General features: G+C 35.6%; 1 long non-coding RNA gene across 1 annotated transcript; it reads right to left on the reverse strand.

Moving 5' to 3' along the window:
- Window positions 1–135: 135 nt before the first annotated feature.
- On the reverse strand, window positions 136–21,960 carry LOC103095041 (uncharacterized). Its single transcript, XR_457267.2, has 4 exons — window positions 21,590–21,960; window positions 9,311–9,457; window positions 5,430–5,522; window positions 136–2,110 (listed from the first exon to the last, which is right to left on the reverse strand). It is a non-coding gene; the product is annotated as an uncharacterized LOC103095041 (long non-coding RNA).
- Window positions 21,961–23,072: the final 1,112 nt, after the last annotated feature.

The raw sequence follows: 23,072 nt of genomic DNA on the forward strand, positions 1-23,072 counted from the left end.
TTGGAGAAGGGAGAAGATAATGCACCTGCCCCCTTCCCCAATAGCCTCCCCTCCCCTTCAAACTCAAGTTATCTTTCCCCTAAATGGAGCTATTTAAATTTCATATTACAAAGAGACTGATATACTGTGGTACAGTTTAATGTAATGGACTTCTCCATTAGTGGCAATGCAATGATCCTGAACAACTTGGAGGGATCTATGAAAAAGAACACTATCCACATTCAGAGGAAAAACTGTGGGAGTAGAAACACTGAAGAAAAACAACTGCTTGATTACATGGGTTGAGGGGATATGGCTGGGGATGTAGACTCTAAATCAAGGGTTCCCAAACTATGGCCCATGGGCCACATGTGGCCCTCCCAAGGCCACTTATCTAGCTCCCACCACACTTCCAGAAGGGGCACCTCTTTCATTGGTGGTTAGTGAGAGGAGCACTATATGTGGTGGTGCTGCAAAGTGCAGTGTTGCTCACATACAATACTAGTTCTGGTGACATAATCTTTTGAGTGACACCTTGTTCTGAGAGTAACTGAATGAGAACAAGGTGCAGCACAAAAGACTATGTGACTGCACAATAGAAAACGTCAGCATGGTGAGCGGCAATCTGGGAGAGGGGATTCCACTCTTTTTATACTGCTGCCCAGTATAGTGGTGACAGTGATGGGCCTGTGTAAGGTGTGAGAGGCACATCACAGTCAGCACTACAATCTCCACTATCCCAGACAGTGGTATACAGATTTGTTCATAGTTTTGTTTTGTTTTTAATAGTCTGGCCCTCCAACAGTCTGAGGGACAATGAACTGGCCCCCTGTGTAAAAAGTTTGGGAACCCCTGCTCCAAATGATCATCCTAGTGCAAACATCAACATGGAAATAGGTTCTGATCAAGGACACATGTAAAACCCAGTGGAATTGCATGTTGTCTATGGGAGGGCTGGGGAGAGGGGAGGGAGGTAAAGAATATGATTCTTGTAACCAAGGAATAATGTTCTAAATTGACTAAATAAATTTAAAAAAATTAAATTCATATTAAAAAAAAAGCTAACGCTATCCCAACCACCAGATATTTCCATTCTTTCATATCCTAGCTATCCCAAATATTTTTTAACTTCTCCCCTCCATGCTCTGTAAAGAAGCATTGTAATGGTTTGTACATATGAATTGTTGCTTAAACTAAAGTGCAGTTTAATTTGCATGCAGATGTGTATGTGTTTGTTTTTTCTTTTCTCTAGCAATTAGTGAAGTAAACTAAAAAATTTCCTTCTTTGCAGTAGAACTTAAAATTGTCAGAAGAGATGAAGACAATTTACTGGACTCTGTTGTGCAAAATAGACAAGATCATTAAGGAAAAATCAAAACATTTTTTTTCAAAAAAAAGCTGGATTTACATGTGGAAGCCATGTGATGGCCAAATTTAATTTATCCTCTGTTAAGATATTTAGGTTTTATAAGGATATCTATTACATTATTGAAATAAGTTCTAATAGCAGCTGCCATTTACAATACTTGTAGGATACTAAAGCAGTTTAAGTGCTTTTTTTTCACTAATAGGAAATGTGGCTAGCTCTTTTGCTAGTATTATTACAAGGAGAAAATATCTTTTTTTCTAGATTACATCATGAGTTTATCTTTGCAGGAGAAATAGATCTTTGCTTTATTTTTAAAAATATTTTAATTTAAATATTTATAAAATACCACATTGAGATGGTAGACTTTTAGAAAACCTCGTTTTAAATAAAAGGGTTTTGTAGCAAGAAAGACTCTATTATAGCCCTACCTATATCTATTATACCAATACCAGTCTATTTGGCCAGGGGACTTTTCTAAATTGATTGATATATTTTTATTGTTGATATACACATTGATAAATTTTCTCCTCCTTAAAACTCAGTCAATTTTCCCAGTACTAATGTGAAATTTTGAGAATATATGTGTACATACACATATAAACATGTAATTTGTACATACTCACATGCATATATATGTATAAGTGCATATGCATGTGTGTTGATGTCTTCCTGGATTCATCTCTGCATTGCTTCATGATTCCTCCTTTTTTGTGGGTCCTCTCTTGTGGTTGTTGTATATGCTGGAATTTTTTTAGGATATCACTGAAATAAAATTAATGGAAATGTTTCAGTTACTTATACTTTATTCAGTTTTTTCAATTGTCTGAGACCATGAGAGGGAGACAAAGAAATACATAATGCAACAGAAACTGTAATTACACATACAATCTAATTCACTTTAGAAACCAGTGAAAATCCTTAAAAGTTAAATAAGATAAAGCAAACAAATAAAACCTCTGCTCCTTGACCCAGGATTTCTTGTATCCAAGGAGGATTCCCTGGAAGATAGGGTAAGGGACAGAGACTACACTTATGAATTCATTGATAATGAGGAATTCTTAGATGAGGAATCTTCCTCTTCCAATGAAGACCAGCATATTTTCTACAATCTACAGTCTGAGATCCCCTAGAGCACTGACAGTTTCAAGAACATGCTCAGGGAGCCATAATCACTATGTGTCAGTATCAGGATTTCAAGTCAGATCTTCCTAATTCTCTTGGCAGCTCCCCATCCAGTGTACAATGCTGCTTCTCCCTTGAGAATGACATATTCTAATATAGAAAAGAACTCCATATGATGTGATTTGTTATGAAAATTCTGATGTCTCTTAAGAAGAGCAGCATATAAGGTGCCTATTAAATGAGGGGGTTGGACTGAAAAATAGCTACAACCCTTTGCAATTCTAATTCGATTTTCCTATAATCCCATGTGCTGGGATTTAAGAAATGTGTGTAGATAAGACCCAGTACCATTTTACACTTGTAACAAAGTGCATCACGTGGGATGTGATTATGGTTGTCCTCACTAGCTCTGGCTGACCATCTCTATGTAGTTGCTTAGCTACAGGTTAGACATAATAAATTCTTTAATTCAATTAATTTAATGTGCTCAGTGATGATCATTGCTGTTCCTTTGAAATTAAGTTTTCCCTGTTGAACTAGTTAAGCTTATTATTTCAGTGGACATTTTAATTTTAATATTTTGGTATTTATGTATATATATATATATGTATATATATATATTTCCTCTTTTTAAATTTTGGATATTTTTCCATGGTTACATGAATCATGATCCCTCCCTTCCTGCTCCCCCCCCCCCAGAATCCGACAAGCAGTTCCACTGGATTATGCATGTATCATTGTTCAAAACCTATTTCCCTGTTATTCATATCTGCAGTAGAGTGATTCTTTAATATCAAAACCCAAATCTTATCCTTATCATATTATGTGATCTATCTCAGTGGACATTTTTAGAGAAGCTTCAGCTTCTGGCTTTCTTTCTTTGCCTTAATTCTCCCTTTGGGAAAGTGAGAAGGATGGGTGAAGGCTTGTGTTCTTCTAGACTTCTCTGCTACTCCTATACACAACACGGATTCATCTAGGAAGGCTTGTGACTGGGCTCCTTTTATTCCTGAGTAAACAATGAACATTGTCTAGGTGTACATATCCAGTGAGAGGTTGTGATAACCGTATGAGTTTGAGAAGTCTGAAGGTGTTGGATTCAGTAAGCGCAGTAGTGTGGAAGTCAGAGAAGCATGGAAAAAAAATCATTAACAAGAGGAAGAGCCAAATCTCTGGCAGTGTTTTCTGAGACACATGAAGACAAGACTTAGATAAAGTGAAAATGCCTCATCATCCTGAAAACTGCTTTGTTTAGATGTTAAAAGATTGGCTTCTTGGGAAACTGTTTTGACAAATATAAATTAAATTACTGAATCTTGTTTTAAGTAAAAGCAGATTATGAACTTTTGTGTCCCTTAGTATTTCTTTTGTGTATAGGAAATAATCCTATAATAGTCCTATGCCAGATTCATGTTGTATATTAAGTATTTCTCAACTCCTATACTTCCTTTTGTTTTATATTAAGCAAAACCTAAGTTTAATATGTCCCACTGGGCACAGCATTGGGAGTTGAAGAAACTAAAGAGTGTGAGAAAAAGAAGACTACACACTCCCCCTCTCTCCCTTAGAGGCTAGGCTTTCCAGGACAGAATACAATTTGGACTCTGCTTGAGTCCTGAAAAGAGGGTCCCTAAGGAATAAGAGGGAATGCAGTGCCTCAGCTACCTGAAACCAGAAGTGATTCATCTCCATCAGAACATGGAGGTAACTCAACTGGGAGACAATGTCACTAGCATAGCTGCACTACAAAAGGGCATTGGGGTTGCAACAGACAAATCCTTTAACCTCTCTTAGTTCTCATTTTTCTAATCTGTAAGATGGAGTAATGAGATATTTCTTTTGCACCTATTGAAGGGATTTTGTATATATCAAATGAGATAATATGGGTAGACATTGTAATAGTTAAATAGGTCACCAAATTGTAATAATTAAAATTAAATTATGAGACTGTTAATAGATTTAGTGGCTTTATTACATCAAAGTAGTGATAGTAAAGAGAAGGAAATGTAGAAAAGAAGTAGAGAGCAGCTTAGCTAAATACCCTTATTGTTGTTCTGATGGAATCCAGCTCACCACTGACAGGATTCCAATCTCCAACCTGAAGTCGGCAAGAGTCTCCAGTGCACTAGTGTCTCAAGCAAGAGTTTTACCACCTCAAGAATGTCTCTTCAGATCTCTGGTCATGCCTTTATAATCCATTTTCTCCATGCATAAGCTCTTCTACATCACATCTCAGGAATCAATCATAGTTCCTTAATTTGTGTAGCACCATCCAGGGGGAGTAGTGCCTATGGGATAGATTTCCTGTCTCTGAGGGTATATCTGTACTTGCACGTCAATGGTAAAGGATCTTCACATTTCTGACTGATTACATTAAAAGTTGCTGATTGATTACATCAAATAAAACAAAGGGACAGTAATTCCCTTTTCACAACATTAAAGTGCTAAATGCCTGTGATTAATATTTCATAGAAACAAATTATTCAAGTGACATATGAGTTAAAAATGTAACATTTGATACCCGGATGAATTGCGCATTGGCTAGGGAAGGGGGGGGGGGTTGGGGAGGAGGAAAAGAAAATAATCTGTTTCCAATGAACAATGTATGAAAATGACCAAATAAAATAATGTTTTTAAAAAAGAAGAAAAAAAATGTAACATTTAAAACTTGAAATATTTCATTCATTTCCCTCCAAAACATAGTGAAATAATTTTCTTCAACTTTTTAAATATAATAAAATTTACACTTTGTAAACATTTTGTAATCACAGTTCCATGTGTACTCACCTGAAGCTTCTATTAGAGAATCACAGATTTCGAACTAGATGGAACTTTAAAAGTTATATAACTCAAGTCCCTCAATTTAAAGTGAATAAACTGGGACTTAGGAATGTAAAACATATTTATGCAGTTTTTAAATAGAAGTTAGGGCAGCTAGCTGGTGCAGTGGATAGAGTACCTGGTCTGGAGTCAGGGAGATGTGAGTTCAAATTGAGCTTCAGCCATGTGATCCTGGGCAAGTCTTTTATTCTGTTTTCCCCTGTCTCCTCATCTGTAAATGAGGAGAAGAAGATGGCAAACAACTCCAATATCTTTCCCAAGAAGTCTCCAAATGGTTATATAAAGAGTTGGACATAACGGAAACAAATGAAAAACAACAAAAGTGGAATAGATAACATTTGAACTCATGTCCATTGACTCTAGAGGTGACTTACTTATCACTGAATTATACTGCCTCCTAATTATTTGATTTCCAAGGGCAATACTAATTACATCTTTTGAAAGTTCTTGGAAAGTAGCTTAATTATATAAATGAAGCATTTGCAACTATTATCTAAGACCTCCTGAGCTCTCTTCACATGCATTCTTTAGGTTAGTTAGGTATCAGTAGAAAAGTCTTTCTCTGTAATTCAGGCTTTAGATCATGGCATAATAATAAGTGTTATGTTTTTTTTTAGTTTAAAATTGAAACTATGTCAGTACTGATTGAATTTAATTTTGAAAAAAATTTTAAAATTGAACAATCAAAGTATTTAATAGGTTTTTTTTTTTTTTTACTCCTGCCCCAATAGTTTTGCTTTAAATTATGTCTTCTGGTTTTGGTGTTTGCCAGAAAAAAAGCACAATATTTTATTAGCGGGTAGGGAGTTTACTAAATAAAATTGCAAATTTATATTTATTATTAAATTATCATTAATTATTTGTCCATATTCTCCCATTGTCCTGGGGGATATATAAATATATGTCTTTAGATCATTGACTTAATATCAACTGTTAATTGAATCAACTGTAACTAGTTAATACTATATATACTTATATGGTTTTTCTTATAATAAATAATGTCTTATAATCATTCATATATTATCTGCATATATTCTGAATAAACTCAAAGGATAGCACTATAAATTAGGTCCTAGATGACACTGGTGTTCCTGGGAACCTGCCTGTTGTATATAGCTCCCCCCCAAAAAATACGCCCCCCATACCAGTTAGAATCAGTAAGTCACATTATGGGCTAATTGGTAATCATAACATCATGGTGACTTATTTAATGGCAGTTCAGATGCAATGAACAATTTTATGACCCTAAAGTAATAACCAATAGCCAGTTGAAGGAATTGGGTACATCACCATGTATGAGCTTCCTCTGAAGGACCGAAGGCTTTTAGATGGTAGGATGGTGATCTCTCATGAGGTATAGATTGAGGTATTCCCAATGATATGCTAGTAAGATAAAGGTTTGAAGATCCTATAACCATGGGTTTAATGTATATGCTGTGAATTTTTAAAGTGATTTCCATATCACAATGCCCATCTATATAATTTGTCTTATGTAAAATTATGACATGGATTAAGGATATCCATATGTAGAATAAATTATAGTATTAATAGATATTAAAGTTATTAGTATATATGAGTATAATGTAATTAGTAATATAAGGGTATAATATATATGAGCTATGCTATGGGGTAAATAAATCCATGTACTATATACAAAGTACCAAATGTAATACATTTAATTTATAAAAGTGAATTCAATTTTCACTTTTATTTTCACTATTTTCAATAAACATCAGGCATCACAAGAAACTGCAGTGGTACACTTCACAATATGAGTGCAGACACCCAGAAGTTCAAATGAATGGAACCAATATTTATTCATTAATCTATTGAGTAATAAACATACCTACTGGCCAGGGCAAACCTTCATAATGAAAGTTGCACCAGAAATTACAATGCAGTTGTGTTTGTTTGTTTGTTTTTTTAAATAGGATGCAAGATACAAAGCAAACAATGTCTGGAAAGCTCATTTCTGATTTCTACTTTCCCCAGGGAAAAATAGGTTTTCTAGTCAATGACTTAATTTACCTCACTTCAATCCCTCCTTCTCTTATGTGTATGAGTTAAATCCTTGACTCAACTTTGGTGGGCACAGAAGGGTAGTGAAGACCACAAGACCAAAAGTCTGACTGCCTTTAGGCACCATTGGACATAGGACATAAGGCAATTAATTACGCATGGTCCAATACCAGGCCTCTGGGGGATCAGCTGGAGAGGCTGTAACAATGCTGAAACAGGGAGGGGCGAGAAATAAAATGCTGAAGTCTGCTTTAGAATTACCCTGCAAGTCCCCAAGGGTGAGAATCAGTTCATGTCCCCATTTACATTGGGTTTTGACTTGAGTGTCTGTGATGAAGTCAACATACAGAGGGTTGGGAGGGTGTGAGGCATTCTAAGATCCCCATGTCCCAATATCAATTTAATAAAGAGGTTGAGAGTACAAACAGCCAGCTGTCAGATGATGTCTGGGGGGGTTGTGGGGGGTGGCACTGGAATTTAAGAAGTTGAAGACTGTGGAGAGCTTATGGAGAAGGGAGATTGCTCTCCCTGGGGAATGTCTCCCTGCAACTGCCTTCAGGTGCCCAGGAGCAGGGACTGTGGAGGGGTAGGGGCAGTCAATTCGGGTCCAGCAATTATGTCTCTGTTCAGCCCAATGATGTCTCTGTTCAGGCAATTTCTTTGCCACTTGTTGCACCTCAAATTTTGTCCCTGATCCCTTCCAGCAAATCTGGCCAGTAGATCAGTCTACGCTGAAGGCAGAGGGGCCAGGACTGAATCTGGGGGGGGGGGGGGGTGACTGGGAGACCATGAGCACAGAGCAAAGGGAAGAGGCTCATTTGTGATTTTCCAACACCGCACACATTAATTTTAAAAATTATCCTTAATCAGGGATCCAATTATACGAGCAGAACATTTATCTGTTCTCTTTACTTCCTCCTCTCTCTCTTTACAAGTCCGCATTTCAAGCTTTATGGACTCCAGAGCAAAGTCCCTTTTTCTTCCATATTCAAACACAACATACCTTTTCACCTTCTGAGTTGCTTTTACCATCATAAAAAATAAACATTCCATTTGGTATCCCTGCAAAATGCTAATCAAAAACTCCAAAGAATCCTGGTTTAAAGGATTATATCATTAAACACTGTTTCTTTAGCACGGCGCTTGTCAGTTATAAATTTAAGGTCATATTAGCAGGAATTCACATAACAGTCATCAAATTGTGAGCAAGTGTTTTTCACACTATGTCATGTTTTAAAAAATCCTGCCTGCTCCCTGGCTACTGTTTGCAACATATATCTTTATTCAGGTTAATATTTAATCAAAATATCGACTAACATCTGAGGGTCTCTCAAGTTATATTCCCAAAGTTCATGTGAGGTAACTCATCAATTACATATTACTTAACTCGTTTTATCATTTTGGACCTGGAATGTGTTCATTAAGATTCCATAGTTTCAAATGAACCATTCCTTTGGACATGACTAGCAACTTCTCCTTAAAACCTCTGAGGTATATAATTAAAATATAGTCATCTTTAAGTTCTATCACACAGTGGTTGTCAACTCTTTGAGATCATACTCAATTAATGTTTTGCTATTTCAGTCCCAGAGTATTAATGTGAAACAATTAGAAGCATTTCTTTCTCCTTCCTGTGTGTGAGGAAGGGGTTAATAACTTGTAAGCAATTTATCCTAAGGCTGCTTGGCTTGATTAGGTTTTTATTACTTAACAATATCCCTCTTTAATCAGAGAGAGCAATATAATTTAAAGTTTTTAGTGTTTCAAACCCTTCAGAATAAATTATTCTCAATGGATATTCGTTTGAATTCCACAACCTCCAAATAAATTCCATTAAAGTTCTTTAGCAATCTTCCAGTGTTGAAACAAACTGAAGTTCAAATCATTTACCCTCACTCCTGTCAATCCTCTGTTTAAAGCAGAATAAAATCTCCAGTTTAGTTTCCTTTTGTCTCAAAATATTGCTACATTGCTACATACCTGATTAAATTCCATCAACATTATTTCGATTTTCCAATTGTATCTGTTTCACACTAGAATTCACACCTATTATTTCCTCATCCATTACTCTTCTTTCTTCTGACTTCTCCTCTTTACCGTTATTGCAAGTAGAGGAAAGATAATATACTTTAAAAAAAGAAAAGAAAAAATCTTCTTGATTTCAGGGCTGGTCAAATATTTTTTGTTACAGGCACACAGTTTGCATATCATATATCCTTAACCAATTCAGGTGGAAAACTTAATTCTCTTTATAGTACAAATGCATACAAATTTTGTATTCACTCATCATTACTTTCTAGCAAACTGTGTTTGAATACATGTCAGTCTCTAGATCATGAATTCTTTCAAATATTCTTAGTCAAAAACAAGTGATTAATTTTTTTTCTTTTGCAATATAACAAATTCTTAGTACCTATATTAAACCTCATGCACAGATTAGCCACTTTAAAAACTTTGTGTGTCATATGATCACTTGTTGCTAGTTCTGATACTACATACATTAAAATAACATCTCAATTGAAAAATCCCAAGTTTAAATTCTAGGATAAGTTCTCCTCAACAACATTACAACTTTTTCTTTTTCTTTTTTACTTTGAAAAATCTTTAATTAATTAATTTAGAATATTTTTCCTTAGTTAACATGATTCATGTTCTTTACCTCCCCAACTCCCACCCCCATCCTGTAGCCAACGCACAAATTCACTGTGTTTTACATGTGCCGTTGATCAAGAACTATTTCCCTATTATTAATATTTGCATTATGGTGATTGCTTAGAGTCTACATCCTCAATCATATCCCCCTCAACCCAGGTGATCAGGCAGTTGTTTTTCTTTTGTGTTTCTACTTCTACAGTTTTTCCTCTGAATGTGGATAGTGTTCTTTCTCATAGGTCCCTCCGAACTGTCCTGGATCATTGCATTGCTGCTAGTAGAGAAGCCCATTACATTCAAATGTGCCACAGTGAAGCAGTCTCTGTGTCAGTTCTCCTGATTCTGCTCCTTTCACTCTGCATCAATTTGTGGAGGTTGTTCCAGTTCCCATGGAATTCCTTCAGTTCATTATTTCTTTGAGCACAATACTATTCCATCACCAACATAGACCACAATTTGCTCAGCCATTTCCCAATTGGAGGGCATCCCCTCATTTTCCATTTTTTTTGCCATCACAAGGAGTGCAAGCTATAAATATTTTTGTATGAATATTTTTCCTTATGATCTCTTTGCAGGTACAAACCCAGTAGTGGTATGGCTGGATCAAAGGGCAGACAATCTTTTAAAATCATTTGGGCATAATTTCAAATTGCCCTCCAGAATGGTTGGATCAATTCACAACTCCACTAGTAATGCATTAATGTCCCTACTTTGCCACATCCCCTCCAGCATTCATTACTTTCTGTTGCTGTCATGTTAGCCAATCTGATAGATGTGAGGTGGTAACTCAGAGTTGTTTTGATTTGCATCTTTCTAATTATAAGAGATTTAGAACACTTTTTCATGTGCTTATTAATAGTTTTGATTTCTTTATCTGAAAATTGCCTATTCATGACCCTTACCTGTTTATCAGTGGGAGAATGGCTTGCTTTTTTGTACAATTGATTTAGCTCCTTATCAATTTGAGAAATTAGACCTTTGTCAGAGGTTTTTGTTAAAAAGATTTTTTTTTCCAATTTATTACTTCTCTTCTAATTTTGATTGCATTGGTTTTGTTTGTAAAAAAAACTTTAATGTAATCAAAATCATTTATTTTATATTTTGTAATATTTTCTGACACTTGTTTCATCCTCAAATTGTTCATTTCCCATAGATCTGACAGGTAAACTATTCTATGTTCACCTAATTTACTTATAGTTTCCTTCTTTATATTCAAAACATTCAACCATTTAGAATTTATCTTGGTGCAGCATGTGAGATGTTGATCTAAACCTAATCTCTCCAATACTGTTTTCCAATTTTTCCAGCAGTTTTTGTCAAATAGTGGATTTTTGCCCCAAAAGCTGAGCTCTTTGGGTTTATCATATACTGTCTTGCTGAGGTTATTTGCCTTGAGTCTATTCCATTGATTATCCCTTCTGTCTCTTAACCAGTACCAAATTGTTTTGATGACCACTGCTTTATAGTACAGTTCAAGATCTGGTACTACTGGGCCTCCCCTTCTTCACATTTTTTTTATTATTTCCTTTAATGGTTTTGATCTTTTGTTCTTCCAAATGAACTTTGATACAGTTTTTTCTAATTCATTAAGAAAGTTTCTTAGTTGTTTGATAGGTATGGCACTAAATAAGTAAATTAATTTGGGTAGGATTTTCATTTTTATTATGTTAGCTTGTCCTACCCAAGAGCAATCAAGAATTTCCCAATTGTTTAGATCGAGTTTTTAATTGTGTGGAAAGTGTTTTGTACTTGTGTTTATATAGTTCCTGTGTTTGTCTCAGAAGATAGCTTCCTAAGTATTTCATATATTCTAGGATGCTTTTAAATGGAATTTCTCTTTCAAACTCTTGCTGCTAGGCTTCTTGGAAATATATTAGAATACTGATGATTTATGTGGGTTTATTTTGTATCCTGCAACTTTGCTAAAGTTGTTTATTTTTCCACTAGATTTTTAGTTGATTCTCTAGCATTCTTTAAGTAGATAATCATATCATCTGTAAAGAATGAAAGCTTGGTCTCCTCATTGCCTATTTTAAAACATTTAATTTCTATTTCTTCTCTAATTGCTGCTACTACAGTTTCTAGTGCAATGTTAAATAATAGAGGTGATAATGGGCATCCTTGTACTACTCCTAATCTTATTGGGAATGCTTCTAGTTTATCCCCATTGCAGATGATATTTGCTGATGGTTTTTATATATATACTGTTTGTTATTTTTAGGAAATGCCCTTCTATTCCTATACTTTCTAGTGCTTTCTTTTTTTAAATTAATTAATTTATTTATTTAGTCAATTTAGAGCATTATCCCTTGGTTACAAGAATCATATTCCTTTCCTGCCTTCCCTCCCCCCACCATTCCCATAGCTGATGTGCAATTCCACTGGGTATTGCAAGTGTCCTTTATCAAAACCTGTTTCATGTTTTTGATGTTTGTACTAGGATGTTAGAGGATTTAGAGTCTATATCCGCAATCATATCCTCTCGACCCATGTAATGAAGCAGATGTTTTTCTTCTGTGTATCTACTCCCACAGATTTTCCTCTGAATGTGGATAGTGTTCTTTTATATCCCTCCAAGATCACTGCATTGCCACTAATGGAGAAGTCCATTACATTTTATTGTACCACAGTGTATCAGTCTCTGTGTACAATGTTCTCCTGGTTCTACTCGTTTTGCTCTGCATCAATCCCTGGAGGTTGTTCCAGTCCCCGTGGAATTCCTCCACTTTATTATTCCTTTGAGCATAATATTATTCCATCATCAACATATACCACAATTTGTTCAGCCATTACCCAATTGATGGACAACCACTGATTTTCCAATTTTTTGCCACCACAAAGAGGCCAGCTATGAATATTCTTGTTCATGTCTTATTATCTCTTTGGGGTACAAATCCAGCAATGCTATGCCTGGATCAAAGGGCAGACAGTCTTTTACTGCCCTTTTGGCCTACTTCCAAATTGCCCTCCAGAATGGTTGGATCAATTCACAACTCCACCAGCAATACATTAATGCCCCAATTTTGCCACACCCCCACCAGCATTCATTACTTTCCTTTGCTGTCATGTTAGCCAATCTGCTAGGTGTGAGTTGATACCTCAGAGTTGTTTTGATTTGCAATTCTCTGATTATTGGAGATTTAGAGCACTTTTTCATGTGCTTTTTAATAGTTTTGATTTCTTTAACTGAAAATTGCCTATTCATATCCCTTGCCCATTTATCAATTAGAGAATGGCTTGATTTTTTTATATAATTGGTTTAATTCTTTATAAATTTGAGTAATAAGACCTTTCTCAGAGGTTTTTGTAATGAAGATTGTTTTCCAATTTGTTGCTTCCCTTCTAATTTTGGTTGCATTAGTTTTCTTTGTACAAAAACATTTAAATTTGATTTAATCAAAATTATTGATTTTACATTTTGTGATTTTGTCTAGCTCTTGCTTGGTTTTAAAATCTTTCCTTTCCCAAAGATCTGACGTGTATACTATTCTGTGTTCGCCTAATCGGCTTATAGTTTCCTTCTTTTTCCTTACAAGTGTGTGTATATATATAAATATATATACACACACACACAAGTAGAGCTAATAAAGAGAGGTTATACTAAAAGAATACTAATACTAATACTAAAATAAATAGGAAAAGAAACAAATGGGGATAAATCCATATGTCACAAAGAAGCTCATGGTGGGAGGAAGGGGAGAACTGGAAGGGGAAAGAGGTTGGAGATAGGAAAGACTCAACTCTTATGTGCATTGAAATTGACCCAAAGAGGGAAGAACAATCCAATCCATTGGGGCAGAGAATAGATTGCCCCCTATAGGGGAGCAGAAGGGTAACAAATAGACTGGTGGGGAGGGAAGCAGTACAAGGGAGGGAGAGGGTGGGGGGTATTTTTAGAAAGACTACAGGGAAAGTAAGGGGGAGAGGGAATAAGAAGGAAGTGAGGTAGAAAGGGAAGTAAAATAAGGGTGAGAACCAGGGGGACTGATTAAAAACAAACATTGGTATAGAAATAAATAGGGAAAGAAGAAAAGGCAGGACCAGGAGTAGAAATCAAAATGCTGGGAAATACACAGCTAGTGTGGAAAGGAAAAAAAAAAACTGACAGTTTGTGGGGGAAGGGGCTACTGGGAGTGGCAGTTGGGCCTTGTGACTAGTACTTCCTTCCTGCCAGGTCGGGACTTGCTTCCTGGTGTTGGAGGAGGAAGGAGCTTGTTCAGCCCAGTCTGGTGTAGTGTGCCACCTCTTCTTGGTTCAGCTGGAAGACACAGGCTTCTGAAGGTTAGACCTGTTCTAGTTTGCTTTCTATCTACTGCTAAGATTCTGAATTATAAAAAACTGGATTGACATAGAGTAGACAGGACTGGGAGAACCCTCCGCCAGCCTCTGGGGCCTGGCTGAACTCTGAAGCTGAGAAAAAACTCCAATCCCAACTGGTTATTAAATTTTATGTTATTTGAATTTGCAGTCAGATAAGTGGACTATTTTTTCTGGCCATAGAGGGAGCTGAACTTCATTTCAGTCATTCCAGGACAAACAGGCCTTATCGGACCCCTGCTGCTTCCTCTCATCAGGGGGCATCTCCCTCCCTTGCCTCACCAAGCAATATTCCCTCTCTCCCCTCAACTACTCCATACCCCATACAAACCTCCCTTTATCCCGTGTTTTCCAATTTCCATTTCCTTTCCCAATACATATTACACTAGTAATCATAACTCTGAATGTAAATGGAATGAACTCACTCATAAATCAACAAGCGAATAGCAGAGTGGATTAGAATACAAAACCCTACCATATGTTGTCTACAAGAAACACACATGAGGAAGGTAGATACACATAGGGTGAAAGTTAGAGGATGGAGTCAAATCTATTGGGCATCAATTGATAAAAAGAAGGCAGGAGTCTCAATCATGATATCTGATAAAGCCAAAGTAAAAATAAATCTAGTTAAAAGAGATAGGGAAGGTAATTACATCCTGCTAAAAGGCAGTATAGACCATGAGGAAATATCCATACTCAACATGTATGGACCAAATGGCATAGCATCCAAATTTCTGAAGGAGAAACTAGTGGAGCTCAAGTATGAAATAGATAGAAAAACTATACTAGTCAGAGATGTGAACCTTCCTCTATCCAAACTAGATAAATCAAACCAAAATATAAATAAGGACGAGGTAAGAGAAGTGAATGAAAGCTTAGAAAAATTAGGGTTAGTAGATATGTGGAGAAAAATAAATAGGGACAAAAAGGAATACACCTTCTTTTCAGCAGCACATGGTATACTTACAAAAATTGACCATGTATTAGGGCATAAAAACATTGCAAACAAGTGCAAAAGAGCAGAAACAATAAATGCAACCTTCTCAGATTACAATGCAATGAAAATAATAATCAGTAAGGGTACATGGAGAAGTAAATTAAAAATGCATTGGAAATTAAACAATATGATTCTCCAAAACTGGTTAGTTAAAGAACAAATCATAGAAAAAATAACCTCATTGAAGAAAATGACAATGATGAGACATCCTTTAAAAACCTATGGAATGCAGTCAAAGGAGTAGTCAGGGGCAAATTTATATCCTTGAGTTCATGTTAACAAATTAAGAAGGGCAGAGGTCAAAGAATTGAGCATGCAAATTAAAAAACTTGAAAGTGAACAAATTAAAAATCCTCAGATGAAGGCTAAATTAGAGATCCTAAAAATCAAAGGAGAAATTAATAAAATTGAAAGTCTAAGAATTATTGATGTAATAAATAAGACTAGAAGCTGGTACTTTGAAAAAAAACAAGTAAAATACACAAAGTATTAGTCGGTCTAATTAAAAAAAAGGAAAGAAAAAAACCAAATTGAGAGTATCCAAGATGAAAAGGGAGACCTCACCTCTAATGAAGAGGCAATTAAGGCAGTCATTAAAAACTATTCTGCCAAATTATATGGCAACAAATATAGTGATCTGGGTGATATGGATGAATACTTACAAAAATATAAATTGCCTAGACTAACAGAGGAAGAAATCAATTACCTAAATAACCCTATATGAGAAAAATAAATTGAACAAGCCATCAAAGAACTCCCTGAGAAAAAATCCCCAAGACCAGATGGATTCACAAATGAATTCTATAAAACATTCAAAGATCAACTAATTCCAATATTATACAAACTATTTGACATAATAAGCAAAGAAGGAGTTCTACCAAATTCATTTTATGACACAAACATGGTACTGATCCCAAAGCCAGGCAAGTCAAAAACAGAGAAAGAAAACTATAGACCAAACTCCTTAATGAATATAGATGCAAAAATCTTAAATAGGATACTAGCAAAAAGACTTCAGAAATTATCACAAGGGTTATTTGCTATAACCAGGTAGGATTCATACCAGGAATGAAAAGATGGTTCAATATTAGGAAAACCATCTGCAATCAATAATCAATAATTTTGATTACATCAAATTTAAATGTTTTTGTACAAACAAAACTAATGCATCCAAAGTTAGAAGGGAAGCAACAAATTGGGAAACAATCTTCATTACGAAAACCTTTGCCCAGTGGGTCTAATATATCCTAGGTTTCTCCATCTAGCCCCCTTTTTTATATTAATATAACATTTTTATATTAAGTGTATTTCATGCACTGAATTTCCTAACATTGTTAACATTGAGTATAAGTCACAATAAATGAGAAAATTATACATATAAAGATTATAACAAAAACAAAAATAATTTGTACTAAAATATGAATCAGGTTTCCAAAAGTATTGAGTATAGAATCTGCTATTGCTTTGGGGTTTGCTTTAAGAACCTTATTATCTTCAATAAAATGTATTACTTCAAATGAATCTTGTATGTCCATTGAAATGTTCCTTGGGTGCCATACTCCAAGAATCCCTTAATATGTTTTCAATAGTTAAAGAATAGAGTATGGCAGCAAAATAAACACATATCCTCTAAGAGAAAATGTATAAATCATCCATTATATTCCATCTCCAATTCTTCTATCACTGATGCATTTTTTACTTAGGTTGCAGCTTTAAACAAAGTTTTGGCTCATATTCTTGTGCAACTAAGAAAATAGGGGTCCTGATGGCTAAAGCTGATAGATTATATATCATACTAGTTGAGTTATACAATGTATTCAATTGTATATCTCCTAGTAGTAAAGAATTGTTAGTTTTAATTTCTTCAATATTATCAAAATATGTCAGGGATCTCATACAAGGTGAAAAAGGTAGGTAACAACACACAGTTGCTTGTGTCCCTGGCTTGCTTAACAGTGTAACCCTTATCAAAAACACCATTTTAAGTGTCCTTATTATGTCCTTGAGTCTGTACTATGTGTACAGCTCTGTGTGCTAGGGCTTTGACTTGGCCCCAGGTGGGCATTTCTGCTTCTCTTGTCCTCTTGCTTGTTGGTCTCTGACATCTTCTTGCTGACTACTGGTCTCTCAGCTCATGTCTCCTCACCCTTTCTGTAAGATGAAGCACAGGTTTGGACATTCCTCTGGGGCATCCACACTGGCTTCTCAGCTACCTCTGGGAAAATACAAGAGACTCCTCTACTCCAGATTAATAGTAGATTGGACTCTTGTCATTCATTAACTAAGGAGTCCTTCCAAAAAACATAATAATCCTTACTACTTTTTGAGTCATGAAAATGCCTTCCAGCAGCACTTAGATTGTTCTCATCAAAGATTTAAAAATTGATTATGAGTATGACATTATCTAATTTTCTTTGGGGGGGTTGTCTAACCATACTCCCCTTTTTTGCTTTTTGTGATGTTTTAATATCATAATTATTTTGTTCAACAATGGCTTTTCCAGTAGGATTATACAGAATCCCAGTGTTGTGATTCTCATAAACCATTTTTCTTAAATGACAAAAATTCCTAGACATTATTGATAGTATTCCAATTTCATTCATTTTTCAAATTTTTAAAGCAAGATTCCTGTTTTTTTCTTACTTATTCTAATGGCTTTTAAAAATCTTACTTCAACTTTATCTAAAAAGGAATACTCTTCTCTTTAAAATTCTCTATACAATAAATGCAAGAGGGGGAGTGATGAAAAAGTGATATTCTTCTCCCCAAAATTTATAAAATCTTTGGGATTCTGCTTCTAAATTTATGTGAATTTTCATACAGTAATGCTAACAGTGGAATCCCTTTCCAAAAAATTATTAGATGGATTTGTGGTCAGTAAGTCCTTTTCTTTATTCCTTCACAAACTTCTGCCAGAGATTAACCTTCCCCTTATCTTCTTTGCTAGTGCTGTGAAAGGGAAGGGAGAAAAGTGGCTGAGGGGGAATTTTGGTCTCCAAATTTTGTTTTTTAATAAAATTCTTTTTCTTTATACATTTAAACAATTCATTAGTAGATAATCCATCAATTTCATTTTTTGTCAAATCCTGCCTTATCTTGCAAAACAAAATTCTGATTTAGAACATAAATTACTCTATAGTTTTAGCTAATTCTTTTTAAAACATTTTTAAATTTTTTTATTTATTCCCTCTTTTGCTGTTTTAGCTCTTGAATTTCAGTAAAAAAAAAATATAGACCCTTTCTTTCTGTGTGTCAAGAGTTAATAAATTTGTAGAAAGGTTTTTTATCTTTATCTGAAAGCTGTTCTACTTGTGAATTATGTCTTCATCTCCTGATATGTTTATATTACTGAGAAAATAAAGTACTTTTTTATTACCAGCAACCTTCTCTTTTTGCCTCTTTCTTCACTTATAGAACTTACATGTTTTAAAACCTTCATATTGCATTTCTCCCAATGAATTTTAATAAAGAACTCCACAACTTTCAAATATACTTAATGTCCACAATCCCTTTTTTGATTTTTCAATGCAACATTCTCTCACTGATTTCTACTTGCTTTTAAATTTAATCTTAAAACATTCACTCTTTCCCCCCTTGAAACCTCTGCTTCAAGCAGAATCATGTTCTCTATTTTTCCCTTCTGACACCTCCACATGCCTATATATATTTTTCATACAACATATCTGTCTTTTTGTTCTCATAGAGGACCCATATTTCATTAAATTCTCTTATAACTTATGTCTTTCACATGCTTATCCTATACCTCTTTCAAATTCTATGACTTGCTTTTGACATCACTTAATTTAAGTTCCACCAAGTATTCTGTCACCTGCTATTATCAATCCCTTTATCAGTTGCAACATCATATACATCATTTATATATCATGTTTTTACATATTGTTTTATCCCGTTCACCTTAAAAATTAATAAAATTATATTCTAACAAACTGTATTTAAATACATGCTTATCCATAGACCATGAAATCATTCTTATTCAGAGTATGAAGTCTAATAAGAATTCAAATATTCCAATCAATTGCAAAAAACTGTTTATAAGTTCAGAAATTCCTTTTTGTAATATTTCATATTTTGGTACAGTGTTTAAAAATTGAGTGTATCTCGGCTGAGTAGGTATTTGGGGATTTTCATCTGGTCACTCTGTGAGGATTTTGAGAGAATCAACTTTGAAGAAACAGAAATCCATCTTTTGATTGGAAGAGAGATTTGTTCATGGGAATACTTTCCTCTCAAAAAAGAGAAAAGTGGCCAGCAGGTGGCGATGTTCCATCTGACTGAAGCTGTGTCAGTTTCAGTGACCCTTGGCTTTGAGAATTTGACAGAATACTAATCCTAACAGTCAGTTGAAGATAGCTGGAATTAAGGAGGATTATATAACCTTTAAGATTATCACTGAGAATAGGTTTAGAAAGATAGATTTAATATGTAGGTAGATAGTAAGAATAGATGAGTGTAAATTCACTCTGGTGAATAAGACATCTCTTGTAGAACAAAGGGGTTCTCGGTATTAGTATAGAAATATGTTTTAGGTTAAGATATCTCATCCTAATTCTCCTCCTTTTCCTGTCCCTGCTCCTTCTCATAGTTTTAATAACCAGGATTCTTTTGTTTTCGGGAATAGACAGATGTCTAAGATACAGCCCGATAGAATTGAAGTATAGCCTGGAGGTGCATCTCTCTGACCATCTTAAATCTAAAGGAGGCATTGGATGTTTTAGTCTAGGAGTCACGAGGATATAAGGAAGCAAAGGAATTTCCCTGATAATAGTTTGCCTGAATTTCTGAGGGTACAATGCCATGTCATCTCCCCCCTCTCCAAATATATAAGGGAAAAGTATAAGAACCGCCTATAGTTCCTATATAATTTACCTGTGGGTGGTAATCTGAGAAGGAGATGGAGACTGAAGGAAAATAGTATTAGTATAGAAATATGTTTTAGGTTAAGATATCTCATCCTAATTCTCCTCCTTTTCCTGTCCCTGCTCCTTCTCATAGTTTTAATACATTTGTTGGATTAAATTGTGTACAGCAAATTCAATAACCATCTATCTCCAAAAGCTCCTTGACAGTGGTAATTAATCAAGATCAACAGTTCATCGATATAAAAATCAATAATAACCATTATAGGGGGGAAGCTATATTTATGACTACTTCTGAACTCTGGCTGTGATTTTGCTTGGTCCTACCCTCTTAACTGGGAACCACATCTCCTCCTTTTGTATATAAATTTAATAAATGAAGGCAAGGTAAGTCAATATATGATTTGTATGGATTGGTTACCCTTATCATCCAGCAGCTGTAACTGGAAAACTATTCCCTACACCTATAGAATAGAAAGCATGGGGGCGACAGTATCACGAGAAATGATAGGCCATGAGGATGAAAATAGGCTAGGGCTGTAAGAACATCTTGCAGAAGAGGTAGAAGGATTAACAGCAAGATCCAGAGATGTAAGAGAGAGATTCGCACTTGTTCCCCAATATTTATTGGATATTCTAGGAGTGTGGAGAGGGAGATGATCAATGAATATGTAACATGGCATAGGTTTTAACATTGGTTGAATTGACAATGCTGAAATCAAAGAGGTGGAGATTAACCTGACATGAGCCTTGTAAAGGAATGTGGTCTGACAAGGTGTGTGCTAGGACATTGTGGGTGCTCAGGAATTCTCTTGCCCTTTGGAATGTAACTTCTATACAATGATCATTAAGTAACCTGACCATGAGTGTGGTAAATGGATACATAAGGTACAATATCAATACATCAATCAATCAATCATACTTCCAAGATGCTAACATGCCTGGTATGTTACAAAGGGGCGATGTTCTCAATTCTGTAGCTTCTTCAGAGCTGAGAATGGATGTAGAGCTGTCCCTGCCTATTGTCGAGAGAGAGAGAGAGAGAGAGAGAGAGAGAGAGAGAGAGAGAGAGAGAGAGAGAGAGAGAGAGAGAGAGAGAGAGAGAGAGAGAGAGAGAGAGAGAGAGAGAGAGAGAGAGAGATTGACTGTAGGCAATGTCCAGGGCCTCAGTCTGGGATGGTTGCCAAGGCTACAGTGGCATCTGGGTAACTCCCATGAGTGCTTTTACCCTAGAAGCAACTAGAGAAGTGACAATGTTACAAATGCAAGCTCCACATATCCACAGGGGAGTAGCCAAAACTTGAGTGGATGGGAATCTTCTTGAAGCCTTAGGTTTTGGGTAAGCCTCCATGGCACTGAGACCAGAGGCTAGAAGCCTCAGGTTATCTCTTTTTGGGGGAACTTCATACATACCCAACAGTCAGAAGGACTTGCTTTGGCTACTGCTTCCCCAAGCTGAACCAGAGAATTATCTGTCCAGCTGGCTTGGTATGCATGACCTAAAACATAAAAGACCCAAAATGTAAGGAAAGAAATAGTTATGGTTCAGGTAGTTAAAAGCTAACATAAAAGGGGTTAAGATAACAAGGAGCAAAAGGCTGTAGGCACAGGGTGTTTAAGGGTATGTCCTCAGTGAATTCCTGGGTCTTAGGTAGGTGGGGCCCTTTTTGGAGATCTGAAGGATGTCCAGTGACTGCTTCCCCTGATTGGCAGACAGGTCACAAGAGGGAGAGTCAGCCCCTAAGACAGGAGTATAGAAACCAGGACTGGGGCCAAATCTAGAACACCAGATAGAAATGGAGAAAATTAGTATAAGATAAACTGATATTAAACATTAACATTTGGGTATCTTAGAGAGCAGACTTCATCTCCAGAAATCATCCTCTGACAGGAATGGATCCTTTTTAGGAAATTTGTTTCCTAAGTTGCTTGCAGAGTTGGCATATGACATTTCAGTTAAACAATATCCTTTTGCAAAGCCCACATTTACAGAGCATTTATAACCACCCCTGAATAACAATATTTCAAAAATTAATTTCTTTACAATAGATCCCAAAGAAAGTTTGGAAAACGAGTTATTTCTGAACTTAAGAATCCAAACTTCAATTTGGGCATTAATAACTCTACTCCATTCTCAAAGTATGTTAACAATTTGATAATTTTAATTATTAAACTAATAGGTTGTTTGGGGAAATGGAAACTTTAGTTGTACAATTTGAATTATGTGCTTATTGTGGGAATTTGTCACAAAAGAGAAGGCATAAAGGGAAAACATTTCCTCAAATCCAAAGGGACACATAGTGCGGGCTTCATGTACTGGCCAAAGCTATCACTGGCTCATGTCATCATTGTATCTTCAAGGATTAACAAACTAAATGGTCAGAAAAGTCCATTCCCAGGTGATCCCAGACTATGCCTGTGTAATCATCCCAGAACATTCTCTGGCCTTTGTGTTCTTCGTCACCATTAGATCCCAGGAGCCTTTTTTCCCCCTTAAAAGACAAGTCTTACCTATTACAGCTCAGAGAACTTCTGCTTATCAGCAGTCAAGAAACTTATCTTATCAGAAGCTTATCTTATCAGTCCAGAAACAAAATTCCATACCCTCAAACAAGCCCTTCACATCCCTACAAGGTTGATCACTCAGTTATTCTTCTGTATTTTGATAATAATTTACATATCACACTTTAGTCACAAAACCTGGAATAAAGAACATGAGTGCTGAATTGAGTAGCTCCATAGTAATATAAATCAGGGCTGTATTATCTCTTGGACCTAGGCCATCTGAAAGACTAAGAAAAGACCATACAGGAACCACTTCAGGGTAACTGTCTAGAGAAATTAAAGAATCATATGTGATTTTCCAAAAACACATACATTAATTTTAGAAATTATC

The sequence above is a fragment of the Monodelphis domestica genome, chromosome 1 (assembly GCF_027887165.1).
Source record: "Monodelphis domestica isolate mMonDom1 chromosome 1, mMonDom1.pri, whole genome shotgun sequence".
NCBI classification, from domain to species: Eukaryota; Metazoa; Chordata; class Mammalia; order Didelphimorphia; family Didelphidae; genus Monodelphis; species Monodelphis domestica.